The sequence below is a fragment of the Artibeus jamaicensis genome, unplaced genomic scaffold (genome assembly GCF_021234435.1).
Source record: "Artibeus jamaicensis isolate MK-2021 breed Jamaican fruit bat unplaced genomic scaffold, CSHL_Jam_final contig_519, whole genome shotgun sequence".
Classification (NCBI taxonomy): Eukaryota; Metazoa; Chordata; class Mammalia; order Chiroptera; family Phyllostomidae; genus Artibeus; species Artibeus jamaicensis.
The window spans coordinates 22,471,547-22,497,170 of record NW_026521871.1 but is presented as its reverse complement, the minus strand read 5'-3'; the positions used below and the strand labels follow the sequence as shown (position 1 = coordinate 22,497,170).

Below are 25,624 nucleotides of genomic sequence, written 5' to 3'. Positions count from 1 at the left end.
CATCTAATAAAAAGGAAGAAAACATATTGTTCAGTTGAGTAGATCTTATTAATATAATTCAATTTTAAAAGGGTCATTACTTCAGAGTCTTGATGTCTGGGATGCTTTTAAAGAAGAATCTTTTTTTAAAGAGTCACCATGACAACAGAGAGACCCTCATGCCCCGAAATCTGATTAGATTTCTCCATGGAGAAGAGTGCTGGAACACATTCAGCTTATTGGGAACTCTTTTCTGCCTCCTCTGGCAAAAGCTCTGGTTTGCTGTCCAGAGTAAGCAGGAGTCTCAAATTCATCAATATTCACTGATGAAGCCATCTCTAGTCATTAACAGCACGACTGGATCAGCAGACTCTCTTATTGATCACCAGGCATGTGCAAGGCACTTTGATGGATTCAGAGAGTCAGCTGAGGAGTTGACAGGCCCACTGTGGTGACAAGTCAGCCATGTGGGAGCTGACCTCTGGGCGGTGCAGATCCTGCTCAGGGACCTGGGACCTGAAGAGAGGACCCTGGTGAAGAATCACAATGTCAAGGTGTACACACTGGACGGTTCTGACCTGAAAGAGGGTTCTTGTCTGAGGGTGGGGCAGAGCCTGCTCAGGGCCTTCATTGAATACACACTCAACCACCAAGTTGCTGGATCACCTTGGACATGTCATTTAACCTCTCTAGCCATTACTTTTGCCCTTTACGTGAAATGGGATTATGTTTTCTTCCGCTGTACCCGAGTTAATCATGTGGAGATTGTTGCTTGTTTGAACACGTGGCTTCCCAGACAGGCCTTGGGAGCTGCTCGAGCGGTGGCAATTCACTGTTGTCTTCGAGGTACTGGGCACAGTGCTGCATATGTCCTAGGCACTCAATAATGAATGAATGAATGAATGAATGAATGAATGAGCATTGGAAGGTTCTTACAACCCCTCCATTCTTTGACCACCCTTCCACACTGCCATTATGCTGGCCTTTCATTCTTCCAGAGGAACTGGGGTTGATGCCACCTTTGCTTTTCCAGGACAACACAGAGCACACAGTTGACCCAGGCCTCCTGCCCATCCCACCCCAACCTATGGTCAACTCAACTGCTCTGCTTTGGGCTGTTTTGCAACCTGGAGAGGGGAGAGTCCAAGGGAGTAGACTTGGGTGTTGGAGCCAGGTACAAAGGACAAGGAGAAGGGAGCAGAGGAGAAAGAAGAAGTTAGGGATGTTTAGCTCCTTGCTGCCTCCAAGATGTGTGAGAACATGCTGGGTACTCTGGGCAATGAGGGAGCAGCTAGGACACCATTAGCCAGTTAGATCTAATGTTGCTTAGTTTCTTGGATGGAAGGGACCTTTTGAGTCCCCATTAAAGGCAAGGAAGCAGATTTCTGATATCCAGGCTTACATAGAGCTGGGACTAATTGGTGTTTCCACCAACAAGAATGGAAATACTTTACAGTATATGGGGAATTGTTTAGAGTACTCAGAAGGTTATTATCTCAGGAGTAAGGCAAAATCAGGTATAGACTCAAGGATGGTCTGGTCCCACATAACAAAGTTTAGAAGCATAGACTTACTTTTGTGTCCTAGAAAAAAGTTTAAAAACTTCTAAAAATACAAAAATAAGAAGAAATATAATTTTTTGCTCTTTAAAATACATTGTTGCCCTGGCTGGTATGGTTCAGTGGACTGAGTGCTGGCCTATAAACCAAAGGGTCACCAGTTTGATTCCCAGTCAAGGCACATGCCTGGGCTGCAGGCCAGGTCCCTGGTTGGAGTCATGTGAGAGAAGCAACCGATCTATGTATCTCTCACACATCATTGTTTCTTCCTCTCTCTTTCTCCTTTCTTCACCCTCTCTCTAAAAATATAAATAAATAAAAATCTTAAAATACATTGTTATGAAAATAATAAAAATGGAAACCATAAGCTTGGAGAAAATATTTGTGGAATGTGTATCTGACTAATATTTGTATCTAAACATATACAGAACACTCACAACTCAATAAGAATAAGAAGAAGAAGACATCTCATTAAACAATTAAAAGATTTGAACACGTCACCAAGGCAGATATATAGGTGACAAATAAGCACATGACAAGATGCTCAACATCATTAAACAGTGGTGAATGCAAATTAAAACCACAGTGTAGCTACTACTACATACTCATCGGAGTGGCTGAAATTTAAAATACTGACATATTAAGTGTTGGTAAGGATACGGAGCAACAGGAATTCTTATACACTACTGAAAAGAATGTAAAATGAGATAGCTCTGGAAAAGAGTTTGGCAGTTTCTTAAAAAGTTAAGCATATGCCTACCATACGACCCAGTCATGCCTTCCCCAGATATTTACCTAAAAGCAATGAAGGTATGTGCCCACTGGTACAGGTATCAGTACGTGTACACAGGTGCTCACGGCAGCTTTACGTGTGATAGCCCAAACTGGAAACAAGCAAAATGCCAATCAACTGATAAAGAAATGGTGGTCTATTTTTACAGTGAAATAATATTCAGCAACAAAATTGAATAAATTATTGATACTCCCATCAGCATGGATGAATCTTAAAATAATGATGCTAGGTGAAAACATCCAGGAAAAAAGCATGCATATTTTGTGGTTTCGTATGTATTAAATTCTAGAAAGTGCAAATTCCTCTATAGTGATAGACAGTGATCAGTGGTTTGGACTATAGTGGTGACAGAAAGAACCAAAGTGGGCAGGTTGGGGAAATGTTTAAAGAGGATGTGATTCACAAGACTTGGAAAAGGACTAGATATGAGGGATGAAGGAGAGCGGGGTGTCTCCCATGTCCCTAGTTTGGAGCCTGGGAAAGGTAATAGAGGTGGCATTTTCTATTCTAGCATACACTGGGTCTGAATGACAGATAAAGTACTCAGTTTTAACATGATGGAGTTTGTGGAAGGGGGTTCAGGTGGAATCATTGAGTAAATAATTGAATCTCCTGCCCTTTTGCTTAGCAGAGGGACCTGGGCTGGAGGCAAAGGATCTCAGAACCCGAGTCAGCTCAGCAGGGCTCCAAAATTTAAGTAACCTGAGTACTTTGTACTGAGAGAATGGGGGAACCCTAACTGTCTTTGGAAGGCAAGTTTCAAAAGCATTCAAACTAACAGGATCAATTTGTTCAGTTCCTCTCTGGAATACTAAGATCTTTTCTTTTCTTTTCATTCATGGGTTTAAACACGCACACACACACACACACACACACACACACACACACACACAGAGTAAAGGCGAATACTGCAGTTCAGTGCAAAGGGCCCCGAAGCGTAGCCCTGGCTCTCTCATTATGTCATTGTGATTGATTTTGAACAAGTAGATCAGCCTCCGTTTCTCGTTTCCTCTGGGCAGAGAATTCTGCATCAGCAACGACTTTCTCGCAGCATTTTAAGGCTGTTCCCAAGCTCACGTCTTTTCTGTTCTGTTTCCGAGCTAACTGGAAGTCTGGGATATAATCGGTTCCCAGCTCTCTCATGAACACGGAATTGAGTATTTGTCACCCAAGGGGCCACAAGACCACAGAAAGCCCCACCAGGCTCCCACTCTTCTCTCGTTTTCTTTCAGGTTGGCTTCTTTTACTTGTAAAATGCGAGGGATTGACTCTTGGCTCATTCACCCATTCATCCAATTTTTAAAGTATGTGCCAGGTACTTTTGTTGATGAAATAGATGGCCCAATTCCTTGTTGTCCTTTTACGACTTCTTGATGAGATTTTTGTGAGTTCATCTAGTGCTTGTTTTTCCTCAGCAAAATTATTTGGTTGGTCCCAGAGTTTAGAAGACAAAAATGAATATTTAGGCCTATGATTCAGCAAATCACTTCAGTTCTTCGTGATCTTTTTTCCCTCAAGGTCAGGTGCAAGATCAATCTCATTTTTACTTAACAGGGTTATTTTGTGTTCTGTTTTTCCAAATTTGCCTTCCTAATTGAGTTTCACCCAGAAAAATGGTAAAATGAGTTTGCCGGCCCCCCCAGCTGCTCTCAGGAGGGGAAGGCGCAAGAACAATATAGTAAGTCTGCTGGGGGTGGGGAGAAGGGATTGCAGCTGGAGGCTGAGAAAATGAATCGTGCATAAATAATACAGAACAGACCACCCTGGAGCCGAGAGGCTCAGATTACAGTTTTTAAACATATACATGTGTGAGGGAGAGAGTCCAGCATTTTTGCAAGAATCAAAGAACTAACCTTTAACCCTGGGGTTGCCAGCAGTGGTGTGGAAGCATGCATGGGACAATCTCCTCTTTCTATATCTTAGTTTGATATTCTCTACTATATTAATCAACACAGATCTATCAAAAGCTTTATATTCATCTTTATTTTTGTGTACTTTTCCAAGTTTTTACAAGGAATGGGCACTCCTTTTATAGTCAGAGAAACAAAATCCATGGTAAATGAAATTTTATTTTATTTATTTTTTCAGATTTTATTTATTTTTAGAGAGAGGGGAAAGGAAGGAGAAAGAGCGGGAGAGAAACATCAGTGTGTGGTTACCTCTTGAGCGCTCCCTACTGGGGACCTGGCCTGCAACCCAGGCATGTACCCTGACTGGGAATCAAACTGGCAACCTTTTGGTTTGCAGGCCCGCACTCAATCCACTGAGCCACACTATCCAGGGTAGAATTTTAAAATATATTTGTAACCTAGATACTGTAGTGGACACAAATAAAATGCTTCATGCAGATGTGTAATTCCAGTGTAAGGCAGGACTGCAGGCAGCAGACTTTGGAACTTAGAGCCTGATCCAAATAAAGCAGCCCGCTCCCTCTCCCTGGGGAACTCCGTGATATTGCTGCTTCCTCTGTCTCTGTCCTAGACTACTTGTCTTCCCGCAAAGTGAAGGCCCTTTAATGGTGAGGACAGAAGCCCATTGTTTCTCTAAGTCTACAGCACACCTCAAAGGAGGCTGTGTAAACATTTGCTCAATTTTTTGAAACTGAATTGAAGATGGGCCCTGTTCCTATCTGCTCTCTGTCTAGGCAGGGAATGCATGTGTAAAATGCATATGCATGACTTGGGTGAGCCTGGGACTATTTTTATAAGATGGGTGGGTTCAGCTCCCAATGAATTTTGAGTTTCCCTGGGGCTAAGGTATGTGTGGGGAAATGACAAAGGAGCAGGGAACAGAAGGGGAGGCCATGTTTATGAGCCAAAGACACTGTATTTTTGTTTTTACTTTTTTACAGTCATCAGTGGGTGTGCTCGCTCCTCCACCAGGCAAATAATGGTGCCAGACACTGGGCTATAGGACTACTCAGGACTCTCTTGTTTGCAAGTGACAGAAAAGAACAATTCTAATTTGTTTGCAGGAAAGCAGATTTATTGGACATGTAATGGAAAAATGCAGGCCCTGGTTTCAGGCACGACAGAAAGTGGCCTGTCTCTTGACTATGCTTCCCTTTGGGCCACCCACAATCTCTGACACAGCCTCCCCAGGTGCTGGCCAGATGGCCACTGGCTGCACACTACCTCCTCAGAACCACAGAGGAAAGAAGTTCGATGGGGTAATGGTCTTGTGATGCTTCCCATATATATTTTCCCTGTGGGAACCTTTTCTTTCTTCTTATAGCTGTATCCTCTTTTATGGCTCAGCCATGAGGTGTTACTGCCCTAAGGAGCAGGGTAGGGGAGGGTGGGTACCACTCAGAATCCAAAGTCCACGGGGAGACAGAAGGGGACAACCTTCTCCAGAATGGAAAGGAGCATAGAAGCTGTTACGGAATAGGAATGGTGAGGAGAGACTGGAGAGAATGAGTCCAGGGAGAGTATGCCAGGTTCCCTGAGGAGCCTGAGGCCACTCTGTGCCGGGTCTCAACCTGGGGAGGGATATGGGACACAGACAGACGTCGCAGGTAGGTTGAGGAGGAAGCCGAAAGCAGACAGTGCCTGTGCTCCACTCCCTGTTTGGAACTCTGCCTCAGGACGCCCTGTGCCAACACCGCAAAGTGACGTTGTAGGGAGAAACATTTTGTGTGGAAATGGTTCCAGATGGTGTCCCTGAGTCACCTTTAGTCCCTCTGTCACAGAGAAGGGATCCAGGAGCAGCCATGTGTTCCCTGTGGGAGAAGAGAAGGTGGCTGAGAGGGAACCACTCGCTATGGGGTCACAGTGGCTGGGAGAGTGGGATGAACAGTTGACTCCATCCTGCTGATCAGAATCAAGCCCAGGGTTGTTGGGATGGATGGCAAAGAGAAGCCGTTCTTCGGCGGACATGTTGCGGTGAGGTTGTGAGCCTGGATCTGCTGGGGTCTCAGGTGGGGCCTGAGAGTCCAGTGCACGTGGAAGGAAGCTAAGCTGAAGGACAGTCCCTCTTCTTCAGTCCCCGGAACTAAGTTCTGGGCTCTTCATTTATATGAGTCGATCATTTCTTTTTTTCGTTGTTGTTAAAGCAAGTATGAGTTGGGTTGTCATTTACAGGGGAAGATGCCCTGGCTAACCCTTATAAGGAAGAGGGAGGCAGCTCCAGCAAGAGGTGGAGCCTGGAACTAGTGGGAGGACCAGCAGGAGGAGCCTGGAGCGGGAAGAAGTGCTGGGTATGGTGGTAGGGACTGAGCCACGTGGGAAAATCTGGGTGATGCTGAAGAGGACAGTGCCTTTGTGCCGGGAGATACAGGGTTCACTGGGAGGGGCCGTGTCAGTCAACAGGACGGAGCTGAGGACCCCGTAGCATCACAGGAATGAGGTGACGGGGGCAGGTTTGCTGGGTTTGGAAGCAAACACTGACTGGACTTTGAGCCTTCGGGCGAGGAAGACATCCCAGGCGGCTGGGGGAATGGTTAGATCACAGGGTAGATGGGTTTGGGAGCTGGGAAGAGATAGAATTTGGTAAAAGAAGTGCTGGTTTGAGATGGGGAGTTCAAAGCAGAAAACCAGAGAGTAGGTAGAAATATGGGTAAAATATGTGGGCGTAGGACGTGGATTTGGGAGCCATGAACACAGGAGTGAAATTAGAAGCCAATGACTAACTCCTCCAGAAAGTGTGCCTGGAAGGTAAAAATCAGTGTCTATTTTGCTCACGGACACATAAGGCACAAGTGTCACTGTAGACTTCTGACATCTAAGGCCTACATTTGAAAGAAATGACCCACAGATATAATATCAAATCAAGCTCAATTATCGTATGCCTGAGTTACAGAAATAGGTCAAATGCTGTGTCAATCTTCAGCAGCTTCCGAGGAAGCCGCGGAGCAGGGACGCAGGCTTTGGGGACGGCTACCTGTCCGGGAAGCCTGCAGCCCATCCGGAAACAGTGGCAGCCAGGTCTTCACCGGGCTGGACGTGGTCGGCGTCGGCATCGGAGGAGAAGCGTGGAGTAGGTGAAGGGGGGATGGGGGACGTGGTGGCGAGAATCGTGGCAGATCGCGTCCACGCGGCAGCAGTCACCCAGCAGTGGCGGGCCCCAAACAGATGCGCCCAGCCCAACACGGTGATCAAAGCGGCGCCAGGCCATGCACACGGCCCAAACGCACAGACGCTAGGGGCCCAGCCCGGGGCCGGGGCCGTGCGCCGGGGCCCAGACGTGCGTCGGAGTAATCCCGGATCCCAAGTCCCGCGTTGTGAGGCGCGCAGAAGCCGTGCGTGCAATGTGGCCGCGGTCTCTGCGCCCTCAGACGCCCGTTACCATAGCTTTCGCCCACCGGGGGCTCTGCAGACTGGCCAGTCCTTTGGGGCTGCGTTTGGCTTCAAAGAGTCAAGAGTCGTCTCTGCAGCCCTTTCTGCGCCCTTCCCCCGGGTCAGGCCGCAGAGCCTCACCGCCTCCGGGGCGGAGCTAAAGGGCGCCCGGCGCGGGGCGGGGCGAGCGCGCGGCGCGGCGAGGTCTACAGGGGGCGCTGTGAGCTGCCGCGCTGTCCCGCGGTCCTTACCTCCCTAAGCGCCGAGCGGAGCAGGCGGCGAGCGCCGAAACGGCACGGAGCCGCGGAGCCGCGAGCAGGAGGCGGGCCTGGCCAGGCCGGGACCATGGGCGGTGAGCGCGGCACGGGCCTCGGCCGGGCTGGTCGCCTTGAGGCTGAGGGGTGTGGAGGCTTGAGGTGGGCTGTTGTTCCAGGATCTGGGATTGAGATCGAAAGGCTCTTCTGGACGTGCCGAGGCCGGGACGACCCAGCAGTGTCCCCAGTGGGAGAGTGATGGGGTGCTGGGACTGGCTTCCGCCGGGTCTGAACCCCGCGACTAAGCCTCCTCCCCTATCCCTGCACCCTCGCCAAACCCTAGCCCGACTCGCTCTCTCTTCCTAAGCTATCCCCTTCCCCAAGCCACCCCCGCGCACCCCTTGTCCCAGCCCTCGCCTCCTCTCCAAGCTGCAGCGCCCGCTCCCTCGCCCCCTACGTCCCGGAGGGTGCCTGGTCCACCTCACTACCCTCCGCTTCCCCCAGCCCCGCGCCTCTCCGGCCTCGCCTGCCTCCACCCGAATCCCCGCCCTTCCAACCTTCTCCTGCTCGGCTCCCGCACTCCTGCCGCCGGATTCTGGCCCCCAACTCGAGCTCCCCGGGTCCCACTTCCCGGGCAGTTCCGAACCCGCGCGTCTCCAGGTGAGAAGGCGGCGACAACTTCTCCGCGGCCTTTCTGGGGGTGGGGCTGGTTTCTCTCTGCAGCCACCTGCGACCCGTGCCTGCGGGCGTCCTGAGGCCCCGCGGCGGGGTCGCTCCGCGTGGGGGCTGACTTGCCTGGAAGCTTAGGTTAGGACTGCATGGTTCTGACCCCATGGCATTGCTTTTGCTCGTGGATATGAATGTGTCACGGTCCTTCAAAGAAGCTGGCTTTGTCACACACAAAACTGCATCTGCTTAGAGCAGGTTGCATTGTGGCTGCAGGGCTCTTTCAGGTCGTACCTGTGGATGGTGGAAGGATTAGCGGCGCAGCGGCTGCGGAGCCATATTTCCCCGCTTCGGCTGGGCGCTAAACTGTAGCGGAGGATCGAGGCTACTACCACCGCCTGGGGGTCCAGGGTCTTCTTGCTAAGGCAAGGTTGCTTTTGTGAGCATTCAAAAAATGAAATCAAGAGAGGCGTGGAATCAGACCGGTTGGAAGGGGGAAGTGTGAGGTGGGTGGCCGAGGGGGCTTCGCAAGTTGGGGACATTTGTTGCTCTTGGAGAAGGCCCTCGATTGAGCCCGGTGTGGAGCAGCCAGTGCCCAGCCCAGCCTTGCAACGTGACTGCCTGCAGCCGGTGCTTGGCAACGACTCCTCCTCAGACGGGCTGGTGCCCGGTCTGGACTTCTGTGGGAAGAGGGCTTAACGCAGGTGGTTTGACAAGCCTCGTGTTCCCTGGAGAGAGGTGGAGATGCTAGGTTACAGCCTGACAGCCAGGGCATGAGTCTGCCCCTTCCTCTTCCAGGCTGGCATTAAGGCTTGGATTAAATTGTTTGCCGATTGCAAAAAAATGACTCGTGCGGCGGGGGGTACATCTCTCTTAGGGATTGGCTCCTGGCCAGCCCACCCTCACTGACACGTGGGAGGCTGCTTTTGGGCAACAGGGATGGGATGAACTACCTGGTCTCTGGAGAATAGCTCTCTAAGCATTTATGAAACTGCATTATCAGTAACATTATTATTATTATTATTGATTGGCTTGAATAGTAATCAGCTCAATACTCATTCACCCTTGAATGGTGAATTAATAACTAATTAGCTCCTGGTCACAGTGGGGATCAGATGATCCCCCCAAGTGCCCACACATTCCCGCGGGTGCCTCCTCAGCACTCGCCACTCCTCTCTGTGATGAGCTGTTGACTCCTGGATGCTGCACTGACCAGGGACGGGGTTAAACCATCTGTGCAGCCCCAGCACCCAGCCTGGCACCCTCTAGGTGGTAGGCACTCAGTGTTTGTCTAAAGAAATGGATCCTCCTCTTGAATTCAGTCTGAGTCTATAACCCATGTTTTTCCATTATGCTGAACTATTTTCAAAATGTTGCCCTTAAATTCATCAAATTTTCAAAACAAATATGCATATATAATCTCGCTAGAGACAGACTCATTTCTGTGTGTATTTGGGACAGAGCTCAACTTATGGGTTAGGCTCTGGCAGCTGGGTCTCTAACCTCAGGGGGGCCTCCAGAATTTCCAGAAAGGAAATTAGTTGTCCTCATTCCAGAATTGGGGTGAGAGCCTGATGGGCCCTCTGGGGAGCTAAAGCTGTTTGCTGAGAGCTGAGTCCTCCACAGCCTACCCCACAGGGCCCTGAGCTGTGGCCACAGCTGCCTTGTGCATCCCTCATCCTGCCCAGGAGAGAGGAAGCACTTGGAGGCTTGTTACACTTGTGGAGCCCACCAGCTGCTTCAGATTGCACCACCGCCCCTCCAGCGGTTGCTGCCCACCCATTATAACCGCTTCCCATACTGAGCTGGAGTGCCCCTTCGTGCACATTTCTGGTAATACGGTTTGCAGCTCTGTTGGGGGAAGGAGGCAGGGGCTCTTGGATGGCGTTTCTGTCAGAGGCGGCTGTGAGCCACTGGCAGATGGAGACAAGTGCAGTCTTGTGCCGGGTCAAAAGTCAGCCCTGGAGAATGGAGCCAGAGGCTGAGGGGTGGGAGCACCTTGCGCTCCTTTTTGGAGATCAGGAAGAGCTGGGATTCAGAATGCCCCTTGGGTGCGAGAACCTGCTCTGGCCACAGGTTCCCCGCTCTCATGGGCTTATCTTTCTTCCCCAGACTGTCTTTGTCCCCAGGTCTGGCTCTTACCCAGAATTCCTACAGCTGGTGAAAATCTGTCTTCTGGAAGAGGTTTAATTAATGCCTGCAGCTTCTGGGTGAGAAAGGGGGGGATGGACTGAGACTGCTATCTGGAGGTGGGGAGGGGCAGATGAGAGCGTATCCAGGGTCCTGAGAATTCAGAGGGGAAGACTTCCACCCTGGAACAAGGTTCTTGGTTGCTGGATTAGGACTTGTGCCCACGTGCTGGTGTAGGGGTTGCCTTAAGAGCGAAGTCACTGAGATAGGAATAATGGTCCTGCAGTCACCTGAAATAAGGTTTGCTGGGTCCACCCTTGTGGTTTCTAGGCTTTGAAAGCCAGCTGAGAGTTCAACTTAGCAAGGTGGGAGAGCACTGAGCCATTTTGAGTCTTTGAACCAGGGCTGTGCCTCTGTGGGTATGATGGCTTAAACAACATGGGTCTGGGGGAGCCACCTTACACCTAAGATGCCGAAGGGTGAGTCCAGGGAGTGGCAAAGGGAGGGGCAGCCAGGAGGCCTGTGCACCTGCACTGAGGGGGTGCAGAAGAGGCTCCAGCTGCCTTCTGCTAGGGTTGTGGGCATTTTGACAGAAGCAGCCTCCCAGGGCCCCTTCATGAATACACTGTACAGCCTTGCAGATGGACCAGGGCCTGGAGATACTGCAAGGCAGCTATGAGAAGGCACCTGCAAACCAGGAATGAATTGCATGGTCTGCTCTGAGTCCGAAAGTCGGGTGGGTATGAGTGGTCTAACTGATCCACAGACTCCAGCCCACTGGCCTCCACCCCCAGGACCAGCAGGCTGCTCCCGATGCTAGGGCCTTGCTTGGGAAAGCCACTGCCTTTTGAAAAGGAACCGGACAGTCGGCTTCCTTCCAGAGCAAGGAGAAAGTTAATGATTAAAAAGGCACTGAGAAAAGAACTTAGAGGAGCCTTGTGGGGAAGTGTCTGCAGCCCAGAAGCCACCTGTGCCTGCATCCTCTTGGCTGGGTCACCTGTGCATCTCTCTGCCTCTGCCTCCCTCTCTTCCCTTTTCTCCCCCAGCCCCTAAGCATCCGCACTTAACACGTCAGTGGAGCCGCCTCTGCTGGTCCCTGGGGTGAGGGAGAGTTTGTGCAACTCAAACATCTACTGGTAGCAACGGTAGGAACTTGAAAATCCTGTTTGTTTTCACAGTTACTTCCCCAACTTACGCATTCTTGTTTCTGTATCACTAGGCACCCCTTTGTCATCTGCCTACCACTCTCTGTGCCTCAGTGTCTAACTGACTCCTTAGAGAGGTCATAGTCAGTAGCATAGAAACCAGGGCTTTAAAAATGAGGCTGAGTTGAAAGTTATTGCACCTGGTTTTCACACCCCCCAGCTCTCCCTTCCTCTCCGCTCTGTGTGTGGTTAGAGTTATCATATCAAATTTGTGAATAGTTTGAATGCCATTTGTTCTTCCCCGTGATTATATGGAGACATGTGCTTTCCAAGCAACAGAACCATGGCTGATTTTTCCAAGGATTTTATTTATCTATTTTTAGAGATAGGGGAAGGGAAGAAGAAAGAGAGGGAGAGAAACATCGATGGCGCTGACTGGGAGTCAAACTGGTGACCCTTCACAGGCTGGTGACCCTTCACAGGCTGGTGACCCTTCACAGGCTGACGCTCAGCCCACTGAGCCACACCAGGCAGGGCTAGCTGACTCAGGCCTACTTCATGCCTGGATCCAACCCCAAACTTCATGCCTTCAGAGCTACAGCAATATCACTTTGAGCTTTTTAATTATAAAATAAAATGAAGCTCTTGCTTGCTAATTTTGTCATTCGCTAATAGGGGAATCTAAAGTTAGACTAAAACATTTGCTGCCTCATTAACTCTTTGTGCTTCTATAGTGAACAAAGCAGTTGGATTAAGGTAGAGAAAAGTTATTAAAGTTATAGTGGAAATATATGGGAGCTCGGAGATAACAATGAAGGGAGACAGCCTGGTAGAAATAAATTGTTAAGCTTTACACAGTTACTAAAATGTGGAGACATAAATAGGAACTTTTGTAGAAGTGTAGGCATGTGTAGAATTCTGACAATTATAGATTGATGAGTATAGAAATTTTGACCTGTCATTGTAATGAAATACACTAGTTATTATGTCTTACATTATGTTAATACAATACCTTATCATATGAATAGGCAGCCATTCTCATGACCTTGTTCAATCCTTCCAGCCAGCCTTGGACCTCCTCAGAGATGGCAAGCAGGACCGCAGGGTGTTTAAAAGGCTTCCCCTAGAATTGATGTATTGTGAGCAGAGAATACTATGTAAACCTAGATCATCCTGCTTCAGTGGCTCCATAACCAAATGTGGTTACATAGTTACTTAAAAACTATAGGTGGTCTCCCGCTTAAGTGTCAGTTTTCATTGAAAGTCAAACAGAAACAGTGCCTGCTTAGCACCGCCAGAAACCTCTGGGAGGACTTCTCCCCTTTGGGGCTGTCATGTCCTCTGCTGATGACTTCCTAATGCTAGAGTACCTGACTTTGGTGGCATATTCAGCACTTCACAGGAGTTCAGGGTGTAGACTCTGAAGCCCGACTGGCTTTGAACTCTGGGTCTACCATTACTAGTCTTGTACCCTTGGGTAAGTTAGTTACCTAACCTCTGTGTGCCGAGTTTCCTCATTTGTAAAGTTGGGATGATGGTAACCACACCTACCCCATGGTATCGTGAAGCTGAAATGAGATTGTGACAAGGACTTGGAACAGTGCCTTGCATGTGGTCTGTGCTGTTATTACTATTTATTCACTCCTTAAAAATACCTTGTCGGAGCAACCAACTGCACTGACGTAATGAATTTAGGGGAATGGCTCAGACACACAGTCTCGATTCCCATGGAACAGAGGACATTGTACTTTGGTTCGTAGCACAGGACGTGAATGGTGGTGCAGACATCCCCCAGGCACTCACCTGGCTCTTGGCCACTGACTGGGCATGGCCCGCGGAGGGTTGCCCAGGGTGGGTGAGGGGAACAGTCTTCAGCTGGCACCCACTGGTCCGACCTGGCCTCACCAGCTATTTGAGACAGGAGCTCTCTGACTGGTGCGTGTCTGACACACGCTGGTGGTTAATGTTCTAACTCTCACTCCGGGCCTGAGGTTGTTCGTGGGAAGTGTGCTGTGAGACCATAAGCCCAGTATGTGGTTTGCCAGCACCGTCCTTGGTCCTGGTGGACAGCACAATGCCCTGACCAGTTTGGGACTTGGCTCTTCAGCGGACCCAGATGCCCACGAGACTCTCAGAGACCCAGTTCTCTGTGTGACAAACGGTCCAGCTGCTTTGGGGGGCCGGTGGGGGACCCGAGGCAGAGGGCCAGACAACTGTATTCCCAGTGTCTGCCATAGCTGGAACCTCCTTAGCGGGAAGGTCTCTCTGGGAAACTATGTCAATAGGCGTGGGTTTAATGAACTGGTCCCGGAAAAGGGAGGTCCTTCCTTCTCAGACCTCATCCTCATCTGCTCTGTGTGTCCCACAAAGAAACCCCCACCTGGCTGAGCCCCTGCCATCATCGCTGGTTCAGGGCCTCCACTGATGGACGGAGCCCGAGAGAGCACTGCCTGTGATTGAGCCTCAGGAACCTGAGCTGCCTCGGCCTGGGGAGTGAGTGCGATTAACACTCGGTCCGCTCTCCACCGGGTCCCTCAGACCGATCAGCTGGCCGTCAGCCCGGAAACACCATCGTGGGGTCTCCTGATAGGGAGCCTGCTTCTTTGTATTCATGTTCAAACTACTGCAATTTGAAGTCAATGAGGCTTTGTCTTTTTTTCAATCCTTGCCCCACACTTGGAAAATAAGTGGCAAATAATGCTACTCATTTTTAAAAATCACTTATTTGTTATGTAAGCATAACAAATTGAATTAAAAGGAGGAAAGCATTTTCTCCAGTCTCCAAGTGGTTCCCCAGGTGCTCCGACTTCTCTGGTCTTGGCTGCCTCCTGATTTCCCAGAGGGGCCGTCTCTTGCCGCCAATCTGTCTGTCTCCATCACAGCTCCCAGTGGAAACACAGACCTGAACGACCAGAGCTCGGACATTTATGGTCAAAGGTCATGGCATGGACTCTTGTTGTTGTCTTCCTCTGTCTTCTAGGTGAAAAATTTCTGTGTCTTCCTTGAGAGAGAAGTTATATTTTAGGAGTCAGTGAACGTCAGCAGGCAAGAAGATCCGAGCAAGCCTGCAGTGTCCTCGGATCCCCTAATTTCTGGCATTTCTAAGTTAATGGTGTATGATTTTTTAATTTTCTCCTCTTGTGCATCTTGCTCTAATGACTGCTGATTATCTTGAAACAGTTGCATTAGTTGATGGTGTTGAACAAGTCGACACACAGTGAGTAATTGCCGTTGGCTTGGCTGAGCAAAGCACATTCTTTTGAGTGGCTTTTTAGCTTGAGGAGTGTTTGTTTGCTCTGTGTGTGTGGTGGGAACTCTTTGCCTCTGCCCGCCCACCACCCAGTGCTCACACTCCCCTGGGACGTCATGCGTCATCAGAGTATCCAGTGCCCACTGCTTCAGGATGGTCCACTCGTGGACCCACCGCCCCAGCCCCTGGGAGCTCTGGGAGGGCAGGGCCATCCCAGCTCCCCTCTAAACCTTCAGCCCAAGCACTGGTATGAAATAGGCCTTAGTAAAGGCTGGGTGAGTGAGTGAATGAGAGGCAGCAAAGCCGCCAGGATGGTGTTTGGCTCCAAGTAACAGAAGGCCCTACCTTAGTGGCTTAAGCAAATAACGATTTATTTTTCTCATGTAACGAGATGTCTGAGGGTAGGTGACTGCTGACATTGGCGTTTCCTTCAGGGTGGCACAGCGGCTGCTATGGGAACGAGGCTCCAGCTGCACTGGCTGGTACCTTTTATCAGGAAAGCTGTACATTTTCCTGGAACGCCCAGCAGACCTACCCTGATGGTTCACTGCCAGAACTGTGTCACATGACCATGCCCAGTTAGAATGGCCGTGTGAGTGTTTAGCCAGGCAGAGCACTGCACAGACAGGCTTCCTGCTGAAAAACAAACCACATGTGTTTGATGGCTCAAATATGACAGATATTTATTTTTTGCTCGCGCAAAGTCCAGCATGGCTGTTGCTGACCAGTGGAGGGTCTCCTTCCAGGGGTGATTCAGGGGCCAGGACTCTGAAGGCTGCCCTGCTTTCATCAGCACAGAGGAAGGAGCCTGGGGTGGTGGGGGAGGGGCCATGGACCAGGCTTGGAGGTGGAGATTTCCTTCTACTGACACTCCCTTAGCCAGGGCTCAGTCCCATGGTCACACCTCCTGCAAGGCAGGCCGTGAAAGGTGGTCCAGCCCTGCGCCCAGGGGGCAGAGGACGTGGGTTTCATGAATAGCTGGCAATCTCTCCCTTGCTGTTCTCCCCTCCCCCAAGGCTTCTCTTAGCCAGGAAGAAGGCAAGAATATTGACAGGCAACTGGGGTGTCTGTCTTAGAAGGAGACACTGTGCTAAGGAGGCTGCAGCCAAAAACAGTCTTTATTCCCGGATTGTTTGTCCTCAGTCCCTGCTTCTGTTCCCCGAGTTTGGGAGCTGGGCCAGCAGGACAATGGAAGGTCCTCGTTATTCCTGTTTCTTGACCCAGGACATGTTCTTAACAGCTTTGTTGTCTCTCTCTCTCTCTCTTTCTTTCTAGATTTTATTTACTTATTTTTACAGAGAGGGGAAGGGAAGGAGAAAGAGAGGGAAAGAAGCATCGACCTGTTGCCTCTTGCACGTGCTTTGACCAGAAACTAGGCCCACTACCCAGGTGTGTGCCCGGATCAGGAATTGAACTGGCGACCTTTCACTTTGCAGGATGAGGCCAAACCAACTGAGCCACACCTGTCAGGGCTGTTCTTTGTGGGGATGAATTCTAGCCGCTCTCCCTCAGCAGTTGGAGTTTACCCTAGAAAAAGTGGCCTTCAGCCCCCTGTAAAGCCACAGTTGCCTATGAGAGCACCAAGCCTGCGAGAGAGCTCCTTGTTCAGGGGCCTTGCAAGGGCCCCTACTCACCCAGCCTTCCAAAGTTTCTCCGGCTACTCAGCTGCAATGCCAGCCCGGGCCTGGAGGGGCGCTGCGGAGAGGATGTCGCGGAGAGTGCCCTCTGCTTCCCACTCACATTCATTTCCCAACCACTTCCTGCTATTTATTTCTCAGTAAACATTAATGAGTGATCCATTGATCTATTGGGTTTTAATGCTTTGTTCTTGTTCGGCTGATCGGAGGTTTCTGTGACAGTGACCTTCTCAGGGTCCTTTTTTCCTCCTGTCCTTCCTTCCCTTCACACCTGCTGCTTACTCAGCTCTGGGTCCACCCAGCCCTGGGGGAGGCAAGCGAAGAGGCTGACAGGAGCCTGTGGTGTTGATGAGTGTTGTGGGAGGACTGTGGTTGCCCAACCTTGGAGGACCTCACCCAGCAATGGGATCAGGGAGGGCTTCCAGGGGGAGGTGACTTTTGAGCTGAGTTCAAGGATGAACAGGAGTTAACCAGATCAAGAAGACCTCTGGACCAAGAGTGGGTTGGGCACAGATACTGAGTCACGAGAAGGCACATGTGGGTTTTCGGGGCACAGTGTATAGTCTAGTGTCCTGGAGTTTGGCTGTGTGGTGTGGTCGGTCATTCACTCATTTAACACCGAGGTGAACAAGGCAGATAAGGTACCAACCAAAGGGAGCTCAGGGCCTGAGGCTGTGGGTGCTTGGGGAGGAGGCTGCAGGGAAAGCTGGCCAGTGTGAGGAGGGCGTGGGCTCCGCAGGGCTTGCGGTTGGAGGCCGGGTGGGCCCGTTGCTCATGCTATCACTTCTCTTGCCTTGTCCCTCTGCCTTCGATTCCCAGCTGGTCCTTTGCCCAGGCATTACTCAGGCTACAAAAATAGAGGCTGGCACCAGAGCCCATGCCTTGTAGTTAGTTGGTGGGGGAAAGCTGAAACTGTCATTACGTATCCAGATAGGTGCCAGCCAGAGTTTCCATGGAGCGCTTTCTTGGAACCCCAAGGACGACATTCTAAATTGGCTACAATTTATTTTTCCCTGCAATTCATACCAAGAATTCTGACCACTCAGCTCAGAATCTGTGCTGCTTGTTCCTATTGCCCGCATTGTGAGCACATTGAAATGAACATTTAAGGCAGAAATCCACCAAGTAAGGGCTTGCCTTGCCGTGGGCCAGCCAGCTGGAGGGGCTGGGTCCCTTCCCTGAGGCCCCCTAGGTGCTGCCAGGCAGTCCTCGAGGGGTCCCTGTCATGGAAGACGGCAGTCCTCACTGCCTGAGAAGGGAGGGCTCTCACCGCTGAAGTTTTACTCTGTCTGTCTATGGACTTGAGGGCTGAGCCAGCGTTCGGCAGAGTCCTCAGGGGCATTTATTGTGATGAATGGCCCCAAGGGTGGTCTTCTTCATTCTCTGCGCTCAGCCCTGTTCATTAGGGTGGAATCGACAGTGCTAGGGGCGGGGCTGGCATTCGGAGAGGACCCTTCGGGCTCCTCTAAGTAGGGCCAGTGCTGCTCACAGGGCACTTTGTCTCCGAGTAGGAAACTCAGACCAGTCCGGATGTGTACCGAGTGCCTTCCTGGGACTAAAGGCTGTAGGGAGTGATGGGAACAATAATGGTGTCTTTTATGTTAATGAGTTGACTTTTGGCAAAGCCTCCAGTGACCTAAGCATGGGGGCTGGTTGCTAGGAGAACCAACCTTGTGATTAAAGGGTTGGGCCTTTGAGTCCCACCCTCAGACCTCTGGGGAGGGGAGAGGGGCTGGAGGTGGAATCAGCCACCAGTGGTCAGTGACTTAATCAACCAGGACTGTGTAATGAAGCCTCCACAAACACCTGGAAGGATGGGACTCCCAGGGCTTCCAGGTTGGTGGACACGTGGAGATTCAGGGCGAGTGCGTACCTGGAGACGGCATGAAAGCTACGTGACTTTGCCCACATCACGTGCCTTGCCCTCTGTGTCTCCTCCATCTGGCTTTTCCTGAGTTCTGTATCCTTTTATAAGAAACCAGTGATCCAGTAAGTAAAATATCGCTTTGAGTTCTGTAAGCTACCTTAACAAATGAATCAAACCCAGGGCGGGGTTCATCAGAACCTTTGGTCTGTCCTCAGTTGGTCAGAAGTACCAGGGACAGCCTGGGTGTGTGGTGGGGGGGAGTCTTGGGCAACTGAGCCACTAACCTGTGAGATCTGATGCTGTCACCGGGTAGAATTGAGCTGAATGGTAGGACACCCAGCTGGTTTCAGGGAATTGCTTGGTGGTGTCGGGGGACAGTCCCCACACACATTGGAATTGGGTGCAGAATTGTTACTACCCTAAGTGCTTTTCAGGAAATACCTAATCCCTTCCACAACCCCACGAAGGGGGTGATTCACATTCCTCTAGAATATAATCTCCTTGAGGGTAGGAGTTTTGAAATGATTTGGTCACATTTTAGTGCCCAGTTTCTATGACTGTACTTGGCATATAGCAGATGCTCAGTAAATATTTCTTGTATGAATAATTGAACCATTATTTATAGGTACAGAAACTGCAGCTCAGAGGTGCCACAGCTGCTAAGTGGTGGAGCAAAAGGCTTTGGTCTCAGACCCCAGGAGGTACCACAAGCTATGACTTGAGAACCCCAGAGTCATTGGCCTTAGAATGTGGGTTACTTCTGCAGCAGCACTGTGGGACGGTCCACCACCTGCCTGGCCTGCTGTTTTGACCGAATGTAGCACAACCTTGGCAAAACCCATCAGTTGTGTGACAGGGAGCTGCAGGCTGTGGTATATCAAGGCCTAGAAGGTTGTCTGTCTTCTCTCGGCCAGTGCTGGGCTATAACTCAAGGGCAGGCGAGGAGGGGGGTGATGAATACGCAGGAGTGTATTATTCATCAGCAGCTCCTTCATCCTGCCGTGCTTGTGTTTGGTAACCTGTGACCCCCTGCTCCTAGATGGAACCTAGCCTGGCCCCGGCCATTCTCCACCCACGTCACTGATGACTCACTGCCTAAAGCCTGCCCTCAGCCAACAGTAGGGGGAGGGTGGGCTTTGTGGCGGCCTCGGTACCAGCGCACATGTTGCTCATCCTCCTCAGAACGCCTGTTCCCATCAGGCGTGCCCACTGCCATGCTCCTTGCCCTTTGAGCTTTAACACTGCTTCTAAAACACTGTTTCTGTCTCTTCCCTGAAGCCCGCTACGACCATCCAGCACTTAGAGCTCCTGCCCCCAGGCCCCTGCAGCCTCAATCTGTCTGTAACAGTGCATTTCCTGATGGTGTTCCTGGAGCCCTGGGTCCCGCGGATGGGTAGGGCACGAGGCCCCTCCCAGGAAGCTGCTTTTATCTTGCTCACACATCGGATTCCATGTTGGGTTGAGTTTTGAAAGGAAGGTACTCTTTCAAAATGTCTGGTCTCTTTGTAATTCATCATGGACCTACCTGCCTGGTGACTTCTTGCTTAACTACATCATTTAAAAGTAATTTAAATCAGTATTACAGCTTGCTTTTTTTTCTGCTTGTAAAAGTCATCCAGTATATGAGGTCTGTCCAGGAAAAATCCAGCCATTGTTAATATAACAAGAACAATTTGCTTGACATTGATGTAACCTGGCAGCCAAGGCGAGTGGACTGGAATGCACATGTATCAACAACGACAACTTCACTGTGCTGGTCCATGAGGGTGGTGGATGCTGTTGAGTGAGCATGTGCACTGTGTGGCCATCACATTCAGAATGATGAGCAAGCAGAACAACGAATCTGCATCCAATTTTGCATTGAGCTTGGACATTCCTCCACAGAGACTGTTCGGATGACTAAGAGGCCGCAGCTCTGGGCTACTGGTGATTGGCAGCTTCATCACTTCATTGACAGTGCACTTGCTCACGCATCACGTCTCATGCAGAGTTGTTGTTGTTTTTTTGAGAAACAGTATATCACCTAGGTGACTCAGCACCCCTACACCCCAGATTTGGTGCCCTGCATCTTCTGGCTTTTCTTAAAACTAAAATCACCTGTGAAAGGGAAGAGATTTCAGACTGTCAATGAGATTTAGGAAAATACAATGGGGCAGCTAATGGTGACTGGGAGAACTGTGTGAGGTCCCAAGATGCCTGCTTTGACAGGTACTGAGATATCATTATCCTGTGTACATGTTTCTTGTATCTTCAATAAGTGTCTCTATTTTTTATATTTGTGGCTTGTACTTTATGGACAGGCCTTGTGTATTTTTAACTTGGCAGGTTCTCCTGGAGGTTTGTCCGCATGCACACCTAAGTCTGCCTCTTCCTTTTTTAAGGCTGAGTTGTGTCCATTGTACCGACAAAGTCAAATTTCTCCACCATTTACCTGTGAGTGAACATATCAGTTGTTTCCAATTTTTTAAAAAGATTTTATATATTTATTTTTAGAGAGGGGCAGGGAGGGAGAAAGAGAGGGAGAGAAACATCAATGTGTGGTTGCCTCTTGCGTGCCCCCTACTGGGGACTTGGCCCATAACCCAGGTGTGTGCCTTGACCATGAATCGAACTGGTGACCCTTTGGTTCTCAGGTTGGCTCTCAATCCACTGAGCCACACAGCCAGGGCTTGTTTCCAAATTTTTATAATTACTTGTATCTCTGTTTTGTACCTATGAGTGAACATATTTGAAGATACCCAGAATGTGAATTCTTGTGTGTTTATTGTTTCAACAAGACCACCACTTCTTCATAAATTCTATTCCAGTTAACCCTGAGGGGGAGCACCCTCAAATGTACCTTTTTCGGGATTTGATTATTTTAAATTGGTTACTTTTAAGAAATGGGAGGAGTTCAGAACGAGTCTCCCCAGAACATGTCACTCAAGCATGCAGCTGATTTCCAAGTAAAGACAAAATCCAACGAACTTAAGAAGTGCTTTTTACTCCCCCCTTACCTGTCTATAGGAATTCAGATAGAGAAACCTGCATAAAGGGACCTGTCTTCCACTTAGCACAGCAGGATCTAAGTGGGGCCGACAGGGAGGAGCCAGCAAAGCCTGTTCTTAGACTCCTTGGGTGGCCCGGCAAGAATTCATTCACCACATGTTTGCTCCTTCTCATGTACCTGTGAATTACCCACCTTCCCTTTGGAGTCCAAGCCACTACCGGCCCCCCACCCCTCTTCTCCTTAGTTCAAGATGGCAAATAAGCCTCAACTGCCTGAGTTGTCCAGTGGGGGGGGTGTCTCCTATTCTCATAGAGCCCCATGTGTACATACATAATTAACTTGGTTATTTTCTCCTGTTAATCTGTCTCATGTCAATTTGAATATTAGGCCAGCCAGAAGAACTATGAGGGGAAAGAAGGGGAATTTTCCCTTCCCCTACAACCCTCATTCACCCCCATTGAGACTTATATGCAGATGAGTGACCTCATATTTTGCCGATCTGAAGGGTGAGAAATGCCATGTCATTTTAAAATGTGTATTTCTTACCATTCTAGTTCTCCAAGCATTTGCATATACACATCTTTTGTTAATTTAGAGTTTTACAGTACATGGTTCTCTATCCTTTTTGTGTCTTTTTTACATGAGGTCACATTAAACTTTTCACAGGTCGTGACAATATCTTCAAAAGCTCAGTTGTTCGGGGGTGCTGTCTTACTGAACTACTGCAATCCCCCGGAGTATTCTTTATCTTAGTTTAATGTCTTTAATCCTCAAAGACCCTGGAACAAACGACCAGTAAAAGAAAGGACAGGAAAGTGGAAGGAGCGCCCTCTGCGGAGAATTGACGCAGGGTCTGTCCAGTACATAGGAATTAAATTACAATCTGAATTAGACGTTTCCTCGGGGGCTCATCCCTTAAGCATTTGTCAGGGAGGCACCTAAAATATTGCCATAAACTCTCGTTATGCACAGACACTGAATACTACGTGTTAAACAAAGAAGCTTCACCTCGTTCATATGCTCCAGTATGAAAGGGGCACAGTTCGCATGTTGTTCGGATGGAGGGGTCATACTTCCAGAGCATTTAACGTCAGTGAAAAAAATGCTGGCGGCAAACACAGCACCAGGTGTCAGAACCATGGAGTCAGAACGACCTCGGTTCAGCAACCTCAATATTTGAGTTCTGGCTAAGAAAGAAAGCAGAGCCAGGACACAAACTATAAGCAAATGTTTATTTAGAAAGTCACAGAGGTAATGGACCATAGAAGAAATGGGCTCAGGAAACAAGTTACAGAGACAAAAGAAGGGGCCCAGGGAGCTTCAGAGAGAGAAGGGTGAAGAGAGGAAGAAGAGGAAGACAAGAAAGGCAGGTTGTGCTCCTGGGAGGGAGGGAGAGTGCATTGGCTTGGCCATCCTAAGGGTTTCTAAGGGTGGGGATTTTAGGGGGGTGTCCCAAGGGGAGACTCTCAATAGAATATTTATGAGCTTTCCAGGTGTGGCCTTTCGGGGTCATGGTCTCCACTGATTGGTTGGCACAGGGCAGGGGGTCATTAGTCAATGCAGCTGGTCCAATGGCAGCCACGGCATCCATGTGTCTGGTTTTGCTGCTTTTCTGGGCCTGGAGCTGAAACACAGCTGAGGTCTAGATGTCATGGCTGGGCTTAATGCTTACCAGGGGTCGGATGAAGCTGCTCTCCTGCCTGTCGCTCCTCCTCTAAGGGGTCTCCCACCTGACTAGAGACATGCCAGGGGAGCATCCAAACTGCATGAGCAATGATACAGAAGGTTGGGGTCAAAGCCATATTACCAGTGATGTGCTAGGGGCAGAAAGGTTACCCTGGGGCCAAAGTCCTTGTTTTCCCAGTTTTGCCCATTGCTGGGTACCCCGGGCTCTCCACCCTGGTGACCTTCCCTACTTGGCCTGTCACCCTTGCTCTGCTCCTGTCTGTCTACCACAAAAATACCCAGGAGGCAGTGTGCTGTAACAGTCTTCAACCGGCAAGTCAGAGGAGCCGGCTTCAGATTCTAGCTCTTACCCTGACTGCTGGTTGTGTAAACCTGAAGAAGACACCCGTCCTCCTGGGTTCCCTGGGGTCTGCGTGGTGAGGATGACCAGGATGTGAGTAGGTTTGGGAAGCCTGGCAGAGGATAGGCTAGTGGTTAGACACTTACTGTAGCTCAGTGTTAATGAGAATTCTAAGAATCGGCCCCTTCTGATCGTGGAATTGGCTGTGGTGACATCATGTAAAACAAATATTAGGTCTTTGTCAGGGGTTCCTGGCACACAGCTCCGAAAACCTTAGAATCTCCGGAGTGCTGAGCGTGCCCTTTACATGCTAATGAGATGACTGATCGCTGGGATCCCCCACACAGCTGTAGGACGAAGACTGGCTGCCAGAAAGAGGAGGCATGATTAGAGGCTTGGAACTTTCAGCCCCACCCCCTGACCTCGGGGAGGCAGAGGGGCTGGAAGCTGAGTTCAGGCGCCAATGACCAGGGATTTGGCCGATCATGCCTCCGTGATGAAGCCTCTATAAAAAGCTCTAAACAGCAGGGTTTAGAGAGCGTTCAGGTCTGTGAGCACTTCGAGGTGCCAGGAGGGCGCTGTGCCCCGAGACAGCCTGGAAGATCTGCCCTTGCCCTGTTGTATTCCTGTTATATTCCCTATGCATTTCTTTCATTTGTCAGTTCCTGAGTTGTATTCTTTATAATATATCTACAACAATAGTAAGTAAAGCTTCTTCCAGAGTTTTGTGAGCTGTTCTAGCAAATTATTGAACCTGAAAGGGGTGGGGGTTGTTGGAAACTGCCTTCCCACCCCCGGACTTTGTAGCCAAGTTGACAGAAGTGGGTAATCTGTGGACCATATACTTGCAACTGGCATCTGACGTGGGGGTGGTTTTTGGGACTGAGCCCTTAACCTTGTGGGATCTGATGCTAACTTGGGGTAGTCAGTGTCAGAATTGAACTGAATGGTAGGACCCCAAGTTGGTGTCCAGAGTTGGAAAATTGGTTGGTGTGAGAAAAAAGAAATGCACACATTTGGTGTGAGAATAGTTGTGAGTAAAACAGCTGAACTGTATGTTGCTGGTCCTCCCAAATGTTCAGACGTGGCCAGCCATCTCGGGCCAAGCGTTGTCTAGCCCTGGAGACATGCCTGTGAATAGATCGACACCATGACCCCTGTCAGGTGACTTAGGGTAAATGGTGGGAGACAGCCAGCCGGGAATTTCAGCGTGGCTATCTCATTGTGTTGGTGTCATGAAGGAGAAATACAGAGTGACTTGAGAGTGTCAGACAGGATGCTGATCTAAACGGGGGAGTTCAAGGGCAGCTTCTCTGAGAAAGTGACCTTGGAGCTGAGATCCAGAGCTGATCAGGAGTTAGTAAGGTGGGAAAGGAGTAGTAGGGTCAAAGGAGAGGTAGTGAGCCAGCTGGGGGAAGGCAGAGAAGATGGATTGCTGGTGGCTGTAGCGAGCCTCCCCTCAGGTCATTCATCCATCCATTTGTTCATTCATCCAACAAATATTGATTGAGCACCTCCTTTGCACCAGCCAGTGGGGATGCAAGAGTAGGAGCAAGACTGATAAAGCACCATGGAACTCGCTACTGCTGCATAACAAATTATCTCCAACGTGGTGGCTTAAAACAGCCTTCATGTGATTGTGACCTTCATGGCCTGGAGGTGGAGTGGGCCCAGCTGGTGTTCCATGTTCACATCTCAGTTATCCAGGCAGGGGCTGGTCTGAAATTGTCCGAATGTTCCCTCGGAGAGTGTGATGCCCGGACTGGAAGACTTGGACAGTCGGGGCTGCTTGGGCCTCCCTGTCTCCGCTGGCCTCCAACCTGGTTTCTCCAGCACTGTGGTAGCTTCAGGGCTCCACAGCAAGGGCGAACAAGGCAGGTGCATCTGCGTGGACATTTCTGACTGGCCTCGGAGGTCCCGCAGCATCATTGCTGTCCCATTGTACTCATCAAGGTGCTCTAAAGCCTGCTCGGGAGACCCAGAACCCCTCTTGATGGGGAGGGGGTGACAGAGGATTTGTGGACGTGCTTTAAAACGACCAAACCTGCTGCCA

The 25,624-nt window shown here is 49.9% G+C and overlaps 1 protein-coding gene and 1 long non-coding RNA gene across 2 annotated transcripts in view; one reads left to right on the top strand and one right to left on the bottom strand.

Moving 5' to 3' along the window:
• Positions 1-7,092: 7,092 nt before the first annotated feature.
• Positions 7,093-8,478, bottom strand: LOC128628036 (uncharacterized). Its single transcript, XR_008392359.1, has 2 exons — positions 8,419-8,478; positions 7,093-8,043 (listed from the first exon to the last, which is right to left on the bottom strand). It is a non-coding gene; the product is annotated as an uncharacterized LOC128628036 (long non-coding RNA).
• The window catches only part of PXYLP1 (2-phosphoxylose phosphatase 1), a 72,389-nt gene continuing 54,619 nt past the window's right edge, over positions 7,855-25,624 (top strand). Inside the window, exon 1 of the mRNA XM_037139398.2 lies at positions 7,855-8,023. The gene's annotated coding sequence lies outside the window, so the exon portion shown is untranslated. The remainder of the gene's footprint in view (positions 8,024-25,624) is intronic.